The 11,631-nt window shown below is 32.7% G+C and overlaps 1 pseudogene across 1 annotated transcript; it reads left to right on the top strand.

Annotated features, from left to right (window-relative positions):
• The first annotated feature begins 9,535 nt into the window (after positions 1 to 9,535).
• Positions 9,536 to 10,732, top strand: LOC145821455 (nicotianamine aminotransferase A pseudogene; annotated as a pseudogene). The gene is made up of 2 exons (XR_014363345.1): positions 9,536 to 9,902; positions 10,377 to 10,732. The product of XR_014363345.1 is annotated as a nicotianamine aminotransferase A pseudogene (transcript).
• The last annotated feature ends 899 nt before the right edge of the window (positions 10,733 to 11,631 follow it).

Genomic DNA, 11,631 nt, shown 5'->3' on the forward strand with positions numbered 1-11,631 from the left:
GCCTCCTAAAGTAAAGACATATCCACTTGTGAATTTTGAATCTTTAGTATCCGATATCCAATTTGCATCACAATAACCTTCAAGTACTGCTGGATATCGAGTAAAGTTCAAACCATAATCACGGGTGAATCTTAGATATCTAAGAACCCGAATGATCGCTTTCCAATGGTCTTCTCCGGGGTTACTAGTGTACCTACTCAATTTACTGATAGCATAAGCTATATAAGGACAAGTACAATTCATTAGGTACATTAGGCTTCAAATGATTTGGGAGTATTTTAACTGAGACACTGCATCACCTTTATTTTTCGATAAATAAAGACTGATGTCTACAGGTGTTCTAGCTAAATTCAAATCATCCTTGATAAATTTATCAAAAATTTTCTCAATATAATGAGATTGAGATAATGCATATCCGTCAGATATTTTAATAATTTTCATTCCTAATATAACATCTGCGACCCCCATATATTTCATATCAAATCTTTTGTTAAGCATTTGCTTAGTTGATTTGATCATGTTTTGACTGCTTCCAATGATAGGCATGTCATCCACATAAAGACAAACTATGACATATCCTTGGTCAGTGTTTTTAACATAGACGCATTTGTCACATTCGTTTATCTTAAACCCATTAGTAAGCATTGCATGATCAAATTTTTCATGCCATTGCTTAGGTGCTTGTTTTAATCCATAAAGGGATTTTACAAGTTGACAAACTTTCTTTTCTTGCCCTGATACTACAAACCCTTCGGGTTGTTCCATATAGATCTCTTCATTTAGATCACCGTTTAAGAAAGTTGTCTTAACATCCATTTGATGTATTTCTAAATTAATCAACGCTGCTATAGAAATAAGCATGCGAATGGATGTTATTCTTGTCACAGGGAAATATGTGTCAAAATAGTCCAGACCTTCCTTTTGTCTGTAACCTTTAATAACAAGTCTTGCTTTATACTTGTCAATTGAACCATCTGCTTTCATTTTTCTCTTGAATATCCATTTATATCCAAGAGTTTTAGAACCTGGTGGAAGATCCACCAATTCCCAAGTATGATTTTGCATAATGGATTCAATTTCATTATTAACAGCCTCTTTCCACAAAGGTGCTTCAGGACCTGTCATTGCTGCCTTAAAGCTTTGAGGTTCATTTTCTAACAAGTATGTCAGAAAATCTGGACCAAAGGATTTTGATGTTCTCGCTCTTTTACTTCGTCTTGGTTCATCATTAGTTAAATCTTGTTGGTCGAGACTATTACTAGTCTCTTTTGTTTGATTATCATTAGTCTCTTAACTTTGTGTACAATCATAAGTTCTTTTCTGTGAACTTAATTCCTATCCTTTCTTGTAAGGAAAGACATGTTCAAAAAACACAGCATTCCTTGACTCTATAATAGTGTTCACATTTATATCAGGTATTTCTGATTTATAAGTCAGAAACCGATATGCACTACTATTCTGAGCATAACCAATAAACACACAGTCTATTGTTTTTGGTCCAATCTTAGTCTTTTTAGGAACAGGAACTTCAACTTTTGTCAAACACCCCCACACTTTTAAGTATTTGTAGGAAGGCGATCGACCTTTCCACAATTCATAAGGAGTGCTGTTGGTTTTCTTGTGGAGTATTCTATTAAGAACATAATTAGCAGACAATATTGCTTCCCCCCACAAGTTCTGTGGTAAGCCTGAACTTAGTAACATGGCATTCATCATTTCTTTTAGGGTTCTATTCTTCCTTTCAGCAATTCCATTTTGCTGTGGAGAATAAGGGGCTGTAGTTTGGTGAATAATGCCATGTTGTGCACAAAATTCATTTAATGGTGCATCATATTCACCACCCCTATCACTTCTAACCATTTTAATGGTTTTACCAAGTTGATTTTCAACTTCTGTTTTGTAGAGTTTAAACATTTCTAAGGCTTCATCTTTACTTCTAAGTAAATAAACATAACAATATCTTGTGCAATCATCGATAAATGTTATGAAATACTTTTTGCCTCCTCTAGTTTGAATAAATTTTAAATCACATACATCAGTATGAATTAATTCTAGAGGTTCGGTTTTTCTTTCAACCGATTTAAATGGGGCCTTAGTTAGTTTCGCTTCTACACAAATTTCACATTTATGATTAGGGTTAATTTCAAACTTTGGTATATGATCTAAACCAATTAATCTACGCAAAGCATCAAAATTCACATGTCCTAATCTACCATGCCATAAATTTGACTCAAGAATATAAACAAAAGATGTGTTATTCTTATTCATAACAACTTTCGGTACAACTGTCATTACATTCAACTTAAAGAGACCATCACTCATGTATCCCTTACCAACATACATACCACTCTTTGTTAATACAAATTTATCAGACTCAAAAACAAGCCTAAAACCATTTTTACTTAACAAAGAACCAGAAACTAAATTCTTCCGGATGTCAGGTACATGCAGTACGTTGTTGAGGGTTAGTTCTTTCCCTGATGTCATCTTCAAGATCACTTTCCCTTGTCTAGCCACAGTAGAAGTAGAAGAATTTCCCATGAAAAGTTGTTCACCATTTGCAGCCTCATTGTAGGTAGTGAACATCTTCTTGTCCGCACAAATGTGACGAGTTGCTCCAGTGTCAACCCACCACTCTTTGGGATTTCTAACCAAGTTAGCCTCAGACACCACAGCAGAGAGGTTGATGTCATTCACTCCGTCAGAGATGTAATCCAATTCTGTTACATTGGCCTGATTGGTGGTCTTCTTACTTGTACTTCCATGATCCTTCTTAGGACGGCGGCAGTCAAAAGCTCGATGTCCAGTTTTGCCACAGTTATAGCATTTTCCTTTGAACTTCTTACTACTATCGCCTTGTTTAGGACCATCTCCAGTAAACTTTCTCTTTTTGTTATGTGATTTATGAACTTGTTCTACCACATTAGTCTTGGACTCAATGGGATTTTTCTCATTCCTCTTTTCAGCCTTTCAGTTATCTTCTTCAATTCTTAATCTTACAATCAATTCATCCATAGTCATCCATAGTCATCTCTTTGCGTTTATGTTTTAAATAATTTTTGAAATCTTTCCAAGCCGGTGGTAACTTTTCCACTAAAGCAGCGACTTGGAATGACTCGCTAAGAGACATACCTTCTGAATGAATATCATGCAAAATTATTTGAAAACTTTGAACTTGAGATATTACCGTTTGGGAGTCTACCATAACAAAGTCCAGAAATTTACCGACGACAAATTTCTTCGTGCCGGTATTTTCTGTCTTGTATTTCTTCTCCAAAGAATCCCACAATTCTTTTGCTGTTTTCAGAGGACTGTATACATTATACAGCATATTGTCAAGGCCATTTAGGATGTAGTTTCTGCATAGGAAATATGAATGTTTCCAAGCATCTACAGCGGCAACAACTTGCCGATCACTTTCACCCTCTTTAAGTGCTGGAGCCTCTTCATGGAGAAACCGGGCCAAATTAAGAGTCGTAGGATAGAACAGCATCTTCTGCTCCCATCTCTTAAACTCGGTACCGTTAAATTTTTCCGATTTTTCTCCATGATTGATTGGTACATGAACATGGTTCTGGATAGGGACCGATGTAGGTGTAACAATAGGAATACCACTGCCAAATGCAGTTTCAGTTGTAGTAGCCATAATCTCTGATTACAAAAATCAGAAAAAAAAAATAAAACACAAATTAATTTTCTAGTTACTAAAACCAGAAAATAAATTATAACAACAAAATAATTTTATTTTCCTTGTTACTAAAACTAGAAAAATAAAATATCACAAGAATTTTCTGTAATACCAAATAATATTCTGAATTGTTAATGACACCAGTATCGTACTACTAGTTGTTGTCAAAGAAAAGAGACAGTATATTACTACTATCTGTCAAATAGCATAAATCACTATTTGTTTTTCCAACCAGAATATTACTTTGAAAACACAGAAAATTAAATACAATGAAGATACCAAAAAAGGAGTCTGTCTTAAGATTGTTGGACAATCTTCACTGTATTTAAAAAGATTAAATTCTGTTGTGTACAAAACAACAACAAGAATATAAAGAAATAAAGAAAATGAGAGAATTTGTTTGATTACAAAAATCAAACTCGAAATAAAAATAAATAAATAAAACCACAGATTTTATTTTGTTACAAAAACAAAATAAAAACTAATTAAATAAACAAATAAAAACAGAATAAAATTAAACAACTTACTTGGTTAATTTATTTGAATAACTTTTCTGATCAAGTCCAGTGTTTAACATTGTGTCCTTAAGACAGATTCGTCCTCTCCACTGTGCTTTCAGAATTTGGACGTCTATCTCCCAGGATGAAATGATCTTACCACAAACAATAGCAGCACTACAAATTGTTTGCCTTACGAACACACTAAGTGTTTACACTCTTTCTTTCAGAAATAAAATGCAGCAAAATGCAGAGATTTAAAGCAGACGATGGATTACGAAAATTGGAGTGAAATCCAAATGGAAAGCTAGTCTATTTATAGATGTAAAAGTGACTCTTGGTTTTGAATTGAACAGGTATGAAACCTGTTAGTTTCAAATTTAAACAGATTTGAATCTGTTGGGTTAATAAATCAAACAGATAAAAAACGGGAAGGGCTCTGTTTGGATGAGCAATAAATCCAAACCAGTTTAATTCTGTTTGAAAACGGGAAGGGCCCTGTTTGGATGTACAGAAAATTCAAATCAGTTTAATTTGAAAATAAAATTAAATTCAAATGTTTTTGGCCCAAAAAGATTAGAAGCCCAACCACACACCACGCACAAGCCCAGGCCCAGCCCAGCTCGCCCGACCGGATGGACGGCGGCGCGCGTGGTGATTTTTGGGTCCAATGGGTCTAGCCCATTTTGCCCATAACCTCTCCCTCTAAAACACTTGGGTACCCCTTGGGGCACACCCCAAGTATCTCACCCTAAGCCTTATAAACCCTTTCAAAACTTCCCACCAAATCAATGTGGGACAAGCCAATTTACAACGTTAAGGAATTTCCACCATAACTCCATTTCCATGGAGCTCACTTTGGCTTCAATTTCCCATTCACTCGGTAATGGTTTTGAGCAACCAAATATACCACGTGAATCACAACGCGGCATAGAACGCGTTACCACTTTGACCCGAGTAAATCGATACTCGGGGCCCACCTAAAAAATAGACTAAACTTGAGAAAAAATTCTGGTTTTACCTAGAATTTTTCTACCATTTCCAACAGTAATTTCAACTATAACTCGTAATGTGTAATTCAAAGGCTATAGATGTATTACAGTTACAAGAATGTCATGAGTTGCATGGCTATAAATCAATTATAGATATAGGAATATTATGATCATAACATTGGCATTCCAACTATCTAACTATGAGCAAATAATCTTATAAACAATAGAGTTAAACTCCAACAATACACAATAATGTTTGGAGTAAATCACTTGATTATACACATCAATACATGGAAAAACTCACAACCGAAACAACAATTAATTAATAGAATTATAATGTAAAATTATCCAAATGCACTAATTTTCTCTTAGGATCCATCCACCTTATAATACAACATAATCATAAGATATTAGATATCATCCTTTCTTGCTTAAGTAAACTTGTAAAGAAAGTTAGCTACACAAACAACCACAACAACAACAACAACAACAACAACAGCAACAACAAAATCAAACCAATTAAATAAAATAGTAAGAATCTTACATAATGAATTTTTTGTTTTTATAAACTCCTACCAACTTAAACACTAATAATCAAATAACTCAAGCAATACCAACTAATTAACATAAAATAAATTGCATGAATAAATTATTAGAAATAAACAACTCAAAACAATCCAATAACTCTAGACAGTTAAATTAATTTTAATTCCAAGAGTTACTAGAATAATTTAAAATAAAAGCTAAATTGTTTTTTCAAAAACTACTTATAAAAATATGTTTTAAGATTGTTGGTATTTTTCCACATTACAAGAAAAATATATAAAATAAATTAAATAGAAATAACAAAACAAAACAATTTTTTTTATTAAAGGATGAAATACAGAATAAACGGCACAACTAAATACAGAAATAAATTAGATTACATTATTAAAAGAACAAATTATTAACATGGATAACGAACTTGTCGAGATAAACTAAATTCTGAAAAATTAAAGAACAAATAATAAGAAAAGAAACAAACCGAAGCTTGTGTGATATCACAGTTTCCTTAAAACAGATTCACTGCCTCTCGATGGGTGCTGGAGGTGTACCCGCGTTTGCCTCCTAGGATACGATGGTCAAAACCAGCTAATGCAGAAGCACCTTCTGAATAGTTTCAACGAACTTTATAATGGCTGCACTCTCTCTAATAAAAACCAAAGAAAAGGCTAACAAAAGAAGATAGGAAAAATTTTCTTTGGTGTAAAAAAACCATCTCTAACTTTTTATCTCAAAACACCATCTCATTTTCCATCACAAAACCTTTCTAAAAACAACATACTAAGTTGGAGGAGAAATACCTCTATTTATACTAGTAGGGGGAGCATTAACCATGAAAGCTAACATCAATGAGGTTATCAAATGCCATCAACTATAGCCATTAGGGCTAGAGTTACAAAGGTTCAAAACTCCAAAATCATTATATAAATCATAATGTGTATATAATGTATAAGTTTTGATAATTAAATTAGATGGGTTGCAAAATAGATACGGGCGTTGGGTTACAACCCGATCCAAGCCCAATCTTAAACATATGCACAAACTAAGCTCAATACAATTAAGCCCAAAGCTCAAGACTAGGTCCAAGCCCAAGTCTAAGACCAAACCCAGCACATGTACAAGTACAAGTCTAGGCCCAGTCCAAACCAAGACTAAGTCCAAATCTAAACCCAACTTTATTGATACCCACTTTATGAGACAATTCTCATTTACAATTTAATAGTTTCGGCTCATTATTTTTGTATTACAATCTTCTCACTTGAGATAATACAAAACTTCTCAGACCCACCTCAACCAGCGATTGTGTCTCACTTTAATTTCGAATTAAAGTTGCCGAAAAACCATTATTTACCAACAAAAACTGTGTGGCCTTTATCTACACAGTAGACACAACAGGAAAGGGTTCACAGCAGTGACTCTGAAAAATGAATTAAAAAAAAAAAACTCTAAAATTTATTTTAGCTATTACACTATTCTATAAAAATAAAAATAAAAATCATTGGAATTTGAAAGGGCTCAATAAAATTTGGTAAAAATTCAAAACTAATAGATTATGAATATGATGAATTATTTAAAATTAATGAATAATTATTTTTACCCAAAAAAAAAAATCAAAAAAACCCATTGATATTATGAGTTATGTAAAATTGATGAAAGATTATTTCTCAAATATATGGATTATGTATATAATATAATTAATTATACCAATTGCAGTTATTTATAAGAAAATAAATTATTCAAATTTAAAGTTGATTGTATATTACATTCTATTCACAAGTTTTATTGAAAGAATTATCAATTTTATCTATTGAAAATGATTTAATTGATAAGTTAGATTAGGCAACTTTGATTAACATGCAATTTTGTAGTTAAAATAAATAAATAAATAAATGATAAAATTCATGTGATATTTTGTTACAATTTGTTCACTTTCTATTTAGTACTTAAGCTCGATTTATTTGATTATTTTCTTTTAGCGTAAACTTTCTTATATATTTATAGGGAAATTGTATATTTATAAAATTAAGGGTAAAACACCAATAAATTCAAATAATGATATTATAAACTATTTGGTCCTCTATTTTTTTTTCTTATGAATCCAAATGTCTCTTTCTAATGTGAATTATATAAATGGCCAAGCATAAGTTAAGAGACAAATGTGAATTTTCTCATAATGTTAAAATCACTAAACTTAACGCTAATATAACACACTAAAAAATTCTTTAATATACTTTTGTCAAACGTAACATTCTAATAAATGTAATACACAAAAAATTCTTAATGTATTTTTCCTAAACGTGACACTCTAATTAATGTACCCCACAAAAACTTTTTAATGTATTTTTTCTAAATATAACACTTCAATATAACACATTAAAAAACTCTTTAGTGTACTTTCTCAAACGTAACGACGAAATATTTCAAAAAACTCTTTTTTCAAAAAAACTCCTTAGTGTATTTTTTTTCCTCCAAATGTAACACTCTAATTAATGTAACACACAAAAGCTCCTTAATATATTTTTTTCCAAACATAACACTTTAATGTAACACTATAATGTAATACTAGAAAATCATACTAACATTAATGTAGATTTTCACGCTCGACAACTAACACTTTAGCCACCAATTTCCTAAAAAAGAATCTTCTACACTCACCTTTCCATTCTCATCCCAAAAATAAATTTGAAAATTTGAAAAATGAATCAAAAAATGGAGCAAGGATCCTCTAAAGTGATTTTTTTCTAAAGTTTCCTAGAGTGCTACATTGTGTGGTTGAGATTTACTGGCAAGTCACATCAATTTTTCTGAAGTGACTTGCCAGTAAATCTCAACCACACAATATAGCACTTTAGGAAACTTTAGAGAAATTTCACTCTAGAGGATCCTTGGTGCAAAAAATGGCATTCACCTAGACTCAAATGGCACCAAAACAAATAAATACAACCTTTCAAAATATAAAGACTAATTGATTTATAAAAAAAATTCTTAGGATTAAATGGATCAACATTCTCCCATATAGGATTCATGGGTAAATTTTTCTAAAATTAATTACAAATTTGTGATAAATTTTATAAATATTAATAATTAAATTTGTAAACTTTTCTATCTATTTTTACTAATTTTGTGGAGTCCACTTTGAATCCTAAAAAATTTCAGAATCGGCCGGTTGTCTATATCTCAAGTAAAGAAATGATGTTAGTTATGATTTGGTTATAATGTAATTATATATTCTATAATGTTAGTTATGATCCATTGTGACGTTAATTATGATATTATTTTAGTTATAATTCAAAAAAAAATTAATTATACCTCAAATAATGTTGGATTAATCCTTTTTTTTTTCTTTTTTCTTTTTTTAACGTTTTCATATGATTAAATTGTGACATTTGTTATAATCAATCCTCACAAATATGCATATAATTAGAGCATCTTCAACGCTTCATCAAATTTGAATAAAAATTTAACGAAAAGTTTGATGTGATGTGATGTACTCCAATAATTTTATCAAATTTGATCCGCCGTCCGGCCAATCATCTGACTTAGAGTAAATTTTCGTTAAATCTTTTTACAAAATTCATGATTCATTCCAAAATTCAGTTAACAAGCAGGTTGTTTGGTCAATTGTCCACCAACCGCAACCGATAAAATTTGATAAAAGGATATAATCTCATTTTTGATAAAAAAAAAAAATTGGTTCTTTCTTCATTTGATATAATTTAATGAAGGAAATGTAGAACAGTTTGGATGTGTTTTTCAACAAATTTAAATTTGAAAAAAGAGGTGATAAGACGTCACTTGAGATGGTCTTACCCATATCAAGTGTAATTGTGTGCGTGTCTCTCTCTCCGCTTGAAAACATAGAAACACCGTAAACCCAATTGCCAAACCAACCAGTCAAAGACATGGAGAAAGGGTGGTCGTCGTCGAAGAAGAAGAACGGGATATCCAAGGCAACGAAGAAGATGGCAAAATGGCGTCGCCCATTACCGTTAGAACAGTTCAGGCAAAGATTACGGCAAATCTGAATAAATCAGACACAAGGACGTTCATTCCCTTCGGAGAAGGCGATCCATCGGCTTTTTTTCGGACCACTCTGGTAGCCGAGGCCGCCATTGTTGATTCTCTCTGTTCTGCTAACTTCAATGGTGACGCTCCTGCTGCTGGAATTGAACCCGCCAGAAGGTAACGGCTACTTTATCTCTTGTGTGATTTTGATTCTTATAATTTTAGTGGGATTAATTTTGACTCCGTATTTCATTTTTTTACATCAAATTGGTTTAGTTGATTCTAATCGCTGACATTTTTTTTTATGACATATACACCAACATTACGTGTCATGCTTTTTAAGAGTAAAAGTAAAAATTTGATCAATTATGTGACTTAACCTTAATTAATTCAGTAAAAATTTTCTATTAAAAATTTTAACAACATTATCAATTGAATAAAATTGATACAAAATATAAAATTAAAAATTAAAATTGAGTCAATTAAAACTGCAAAAATTAAAATGATACAAATGACAAAATATAAGAACATGTAATTTTCTCAAAAAATAAAAAATAAATAAATAAATACAATGAGCTCGTTGATGGCCCAATTTATGAGAAACATTAATCCACCCTATTAAATTCTGACACAATCTTTTTTGGTTAAAAGCACAATTGCAGAGCATCTCTCTTGTGGACTAGCTACCATACAAATTATCACCAAGTGATGTGTATCAAACTGCTGGTGCCATTCATGCAATTGAAGTCCTAAAAACGGTGCTTGGGCGTCTTCTTGGAGCCAATGTATTACTTCCTAGACCTGGGTATCCATAGTATGCGGCTTTTGCTGCATTTACCAATCTTGAAATCCGACATTTCAACCTACTACCAGAAAAGGGTTGGGAGGTTGATCTTGATGATGTCGAAGCTCTTGCAGATGATAACACTGTTGCCATGGTCGTCATTAACCCGGGGAGTCCTTGTGGAAATGTTTTCACATTTGACCATATGAAGAAGGTTGTTTAAATTCATTTCATATAGATATATATATATATATATATATAATCGTCTTTAAAATATGCGTTTGGTTTGACATTAGCATCATTTAAAATTAATAACGAAATTCAGAGTATTTTTAAAATTTTACATGAAGTCATAACAAAATGAAAATATTCAAATACACATATGGTTACTAAAGTATGTGACATCGGTAGGCCCACAAAAGGTTTTGGCCCACGACTTAGAGCCCAATTCACAAGTTAAGTACTAAAACCCAACACCGTGGAGAACCCAATGTTGAACTAGGGACCAATGGCATCTAAATACTTGTCAAGTAAGGAACCAGCCACGTAAGTAGACAAAGATCTGCAAAGTTATTGCACCCATACATCCGCCATTAATGAGACCCTGGTAGCATTAAATGCGGCAGTTCTTTCACGTCGGAGAAAACATGCTTACCATGAACGAGGTCAGCTAAACATTAGACTTACGGCCGACTAGACAGTTGGGAAAGGACAAGGAAATGATGAATGAAGAAGATAAAATGCTTCAAAAGAACGATATAGGTTAAGTTTTCTCTCACGCCCCTCGTACATTATCTCTTTAGAAAAACCTCCTTACCTTGAACTAACTTTTCGTCGGAGTGTCCGCTGGGGGGACCTCCCTTCATTGGACCGTTTTTGCAGGTGCGTTTTGCGAACTATAAGCCCAACAGACCTATTTGAGGTGTGGATCAATCTGGCCTATCCATCCTCCAAGTTTACAGTATCATCAGTTGGCGCTGTCTTTGGGAACCACAACTACGGTTGACAGTTGTGCTTATTATTGCCGGAGACCCATTCCTAGTTACTTCTCCTTCCCTTCCATTGAGGTGGATGATTACAACGAGATCCATGACTTCCCAACACAATGTCGTCGACCCCCAA

The sequence above is a fragment of the Camellia sinensis genome, chromosome 3 (assembly GCF_055761805.1).
Source record: "Camellia sinensis isolate YWXY chromosome 3, ASM5576180v1, whole genome shotgun sequence".
In the NCBI taxonomy this organism is placed as follows: domain Eukaryota; kingdom Viridiplantae; phylum Streptophyta; class Magnoliopsida; order Ericales; family Theaceae; genus Camellia; species Camellia sinensis.